Below are 5,350 nucleotides of genomic sequence, written 5' to 3'. Positions count from 1 at the left end.
GTGAAGTCACCAGTTAGAATGGCAATCATTAAAAAGTCAGGAAACAACAGGTGTTGGAGAGGATGTGGAGAAATAGGAACACTTTTACACTGTTGGTGGGACTGTAAACTAGTTCAACCATTGTGGAAAACAGTGTGGCGATTCCTCAAGGATCTACAACTAGAAATACCATATGATCCAGTCATCCCATTACTGGGTATATACCCAAAGGATTATAAGTCATGCTGCTATAAAGACACATGCACACGTATGTTTATTGCGGCACTATTCACAATAGCAGACTTGGAATCAACCCAAATGTCCATCTGTGACAGACTGGATTAAGAAAATGTGGCACATATACACCATGGAATACCCTGCAGCCATAAAACAGGATGAGTTCGTGTCCTTTGTAGGGACATGGATGCAACTGGAAACCATCATTCGCAGCAAACTATTTCAAGAACAGAAAACCAAACACCGCATGTTCTCACTCATAGGTGGGAATTGAACAATGAGATCACTTGGACATAGGAAGGGGAACATCACACACCAGAGCCTATTGTGGGGAGGCGGGGGAGGGATAGCATTAGGAGATATACCTAATGTAAATGACGAGTTAATGGGTGCAGCACACCAATATGGCACATGTATACATATGTAACAAACCTGCATGTTGTGCACATGTACCCTAGAACTTAAAGTATAGCAAAAAAAATTAAAAATAAAAAAAACAATTTGTTATTACCTTGTAATGCAACATTTACACACTCAATGACTTAGTTTTTCCACTTACAGTATCAATCTTAAATAAATCCTTGCACACGAGTATCAGCAGGTGTGTAGAACAATATTTGTTCATAATAGTAAAATGCTAAAGATAAAATTAAATAATTTTCAAACAGAGAATGAAAAGATAAATTACAGCACATTCACACAATGAAATAGTATACAGCAGTGACAAATAAATGAACTGCAGCTATACTCAACAACATAGACGAATTTTAGTAGCATGATGTTAATAAGGCAAAACCGGAAGACATCATTGTCACATGGGCATTTTATAAAATCCTGGAACAAGTAAAACAAATATATATTATTTAGACTATATGTGTGATAAAAAGTACTTTAAAAAATAAAACAAGAGAAAGATAAGTACAAAATTGTCTGGTGGGGAGACAGGGGCTTGGAATAGAGAAAGAACATGTAGGCAGATATAAGTTATTTTCAGTGGTATAGATACCTTGACTTAAGTGGTGGTTCATAAATGTTTTGATTTTATTAATAAATAAATATCTTAAAAAAAACAGAAAAACATTCAGAATGATCCAGATACAAAGGAAAAGAAATGAGAGTAAGACAGAAGAAAAGAGGGAAGGAAAGAAAGCCAGCAAAGCTGGCTTTAGTGTAATGGTGACTATGGAAAAGGATGGTCCTGGAAACATCTCTTCAGCTTCTGGAATCTTCTGGTTCCAAAGTCAGTTGTCTGTCTACCCTTCCAAAATTGGTCTTCTCTAATAATCTGAGTTCTGTGATCAAATCTTACTCATTTTTATATTGTTCAAACATCTAACTTGGAATTTTATGTCCTCAAAATTGTAAAGAGAATGAATACAAGTGAGAGAAAAAGACACCTACGTGGCCAAATCACGCAGATGGACCTCAGAAATCACTGTCTCCTGACACAGAAGTCTCTTTGGCAACGTCCCTGGCTTTCCCCTTCTGCTAGAACACATCCAGTAATGAGTAAATCACTGTTTTGAAACACCTTGTTCCATTGTCAAACAGAATGACTAGAAATATCTTCTTTATATGAATCCCAAATTGATGATAGTAAGTAGCACTTCTCCATAAGACAATGAAAATCAGTCTACTCCCTATCCCAGGAAACCACTTTTCAAATATTGAAGAAGTACAGTAAATCTTTGTAATTTGACTTTTTTTTTTCCCCAAGATAAGGTTTCCTCATCTTTATAACATGATTTCCAGGCCCTATCCTTTTTGGCACCTTCTCTCCCAGTGCTCTCCAGAACAATCAAATTAAAGCACAGTCTCCACAGTCCCCAGAAATGAGCTCAGTTTTTCCAGATGAGACCTGACCAGTACAGAGTAAAGAGCACTTAACACAACTTTTCTTTAATCTGAAGCCAATGCTTTTAAATTTGCTGTGTGGAAAGAGGTTGGCTTCAAATCTAAGAAGCAAAGAAGTAGAGTTGAAGGGTTAAACACAAGCAAACTTTCCTTTTCTCAGATGGATTATTTCATGGATATCATAAAAACAACATGTGACCTGCAAAACTGTTTAGAGTCTATCAGATGCTTTCATGAACATTATCACATTTAGTGTTTGAAGCACTTTCACGGTCAGGTGTTATACCCCCATTTTCCAGCTGGGAAAACCAAAATCATGGAACAAGCAAGAGAGGGAGCCAGAGCTAGGACTCATGAATTCCCTATAGTCTAGCACTCTTTCCACAGGAGAAAACTGCCTCAAAAAATCAAATAATCATTAAATGGCTGGGCTCCCTCTAAACAACAAACTAGGAAACAAATTTTGCAACAGAGACCTAAATACATTATTGACTTTAAAATCAATACGAAAAGACGGGCAATCCAATAGAACAATGGACAATGAATTCAACTGCCAGATTCACAGAAAAAGAAACACCAGTAGCCAATAAACATGCTTTCAGATGCTCCATTTGATTTATAGTTTTAGAATGCAAATTAAAACAACAGTAGGCTATTATTTTCACTAACCAAATTGACAAATTTAAGAAAATAATTATAATACACAGTGCTAGTGAGAGTAGAAATAACAGAAACTCTTACTGAGTGAAATAATAAATTGATTCTTAATTTATTAAGAATTAGTAGTCTGTGAAACAAAATTTATTAATTCACAGAAAGTGAACTCTACTACAAATTTTTGAGTGACTGCTGGGTTTGAATGTATCCCCCAAAAGTTCAAGTTTTGGAAACTTAATTGCCAATATAACAGTTAAGATGTGAGGCCTTTAAGAAGTAATTAGGTCCTGAGGGCAGAGCCCTCTTAAACAGATTAATGACCTTATGGCCGTGAGTGAGTTTTCACAAGAGCAATTGTCATAAAAGGGAGCTCTGTTCACTCTTGCAGTTTCTCTGTCTCCCATACTCGCTTCTGCCTTCCACCTTTCCACCATGAGAAGACCTTCAACAGATGCTCTTGGACTTCTCAGTCTCCAAAACCACGAGTCAATTAGTTTTCTATTTTTTATAAATTACTCAGCCTGTAGTATTCTGTTATAGCAGGAGAAAACAAACTAAGAGAGTGGAAATTTGTCAGTATCTATTTAAATTTGAATACATTTATCCTTTGGCACAGCAATTCCACTCTTAAAATGTGTCCCTAAGGTATATATAAGTGTGCAAAAATATCCGTCCAAGGATGTTTATCGTTGCATTGCTTACATTACCCAGTAAATGGATACATTCTTCATGTCTGTCATTAAAAGATTGTTAGATAACACACAGTACATCCACACAATGGAACACTGTGTCACTACTAAAAAGATGAAGAATGTCCATTTTTAGTCTACAGAAATAGGTCTGTGTAATATGAAGTGAATAAAGCAAATTGCAGAAGAGAATATAAGACAATTTCACTTGTAAAAGAACACACATGTATGAGGTCATTATGTATATCTATTCATACTAAATCAATTATATACATATATACACAAACATACATTTATGAAAACAAAACATCCAGAAGGACACAATACATAATGTAATGTCTAGAACATTACAAAAAGTGGTACACAATAGTTTCCTTTTAAAACAGAAGTCCATCAGTTGTATTACTTTTTATTTACTAAGCAATTGCTTTGCATCAGGCATTATACAAAGCAGTTCTTTACTTTGAATAATCCATACATTAAAACACATGTGAGTTAAGTGTTAATATCCATCCTTACACTGAAAGTATAACCGAAATCTGCCAATGTTATGGTCCATTGCCTCCACCAGGCTATAGGGGATGCGCATATTTAGACACCTGATGGTAAGAGAAATCAAAATAACAACAATCCCAATTTTAGAGGACTCCAAGAGGCATGAAGTTTTCAAGCTCACAGCCAATGGAATAGGAGAGTCGGGTATTAAAATTATGTCATCTTTGCCATTGAAACCAAAAATTGACTATATTTCTAATGTCTAGGAAGTGTTGAATATTTTAGGTTATGGTTCACCATTTTTAAAAGGCTCTGGGCATCCTGAAGAGGTTTTCTCTGAAAATAAAAGTTTCTTACAGGATTAATTTCTCTTTCCATCAACCACCATCTAGAAAACATTGAGGAGACTTTAGATTCTGAAATGCAGTCAGGGCAAAAATTATATACATCAATTGAATGATTGATTTAACCTATTATAGGCAAATGAGATCACTTTGAAAAAAGCACCAGGAGAGAGGAGACATGGGATAATGCTTGAAATCATGTGTCTCATCTATTCATTTGTCTTTTTGAAAAATGGAAGGGATAGATCACCATGTGAAAGCACTCTTCAATATTTAGAGGATGTCGATTAAAGAAAAGTTAAATTTGCTTTGTTCCTTTCAAAATAAAAAATAAAATAAAAAAAACTAGAACCAATAGAATCAAGATAAAGATTTCAGTTCAATATATGAATAACTTTTTAATAAAATTGTCCAAATGGAATGCATTATTTCAAGAAAAAGTGAATTCCTCATCTTTTAAAATTTGAACACCGTCAGGATGACCAGTTGGTAGAATGCTACAACAGACTTTTATGAATTGAACAGTTCCTCACATTTGATAACCCTTGTATTTTCTTGCACATATTTTAGCTCAACTTATATTCTCTCCTATATCTTGTTTTGTTATTCAAATATAGCAAAGCATGGGTGAATCTGTGCATACAGTAGTCTAAACATTAAAAACAGAAAAATAAAAGTTGACATTTACTGACTACTTATTTCATGCCAGGCACTATTCAGAGTGCTTATGCATTAACTCAACCACACAAAATGGAATCAGCTTCTAATATGATCTTCATTATACACATGAGGGAACTGACATAAAAAGAGGTTAACGAACTTGGCCAAGGTAACATAACTACTAAGTGGAGAAATCAGGATTCAGCTTTAGTCTGTCAGGGCACTAAAAGAAAGCATAAGGCTCTGTTAAAGAAAAAAGCCTATAGTCTCAACTTTATTCTGATGACTAGCAATGGTATTTTCTAACTTAACGCAATGGAATATTTCACCAGTCAGAGGTCTACACAGAATACATATTCTTTTAAAAAGTGCATCATAGGTGGGTGGAGCAAGATGGCCGAATAGGAACAGCTCCAGTCTCCAACTCCCAGCGCG

This window comes from Rhinopithecus bieti, unplaced genomic scaffold (assembly GCF_001698545.2).
Source record: "Rhinopithecus bieti isolate Rb0 unplaced genomic scaffold, ASM169854v2 scaffold_33070, whole genome shotgun sequence".
Classification (NCBI taxonomy): domain Eukaryota; kingdom Metazoa; phylum Chordata; class Mammalia; order Primates; family Cercopithecidae; genus Rhinopithecus; species Rhinopithecus bieti.
This window is presented reverse-complemented; position numbering follows the sequence as displayed.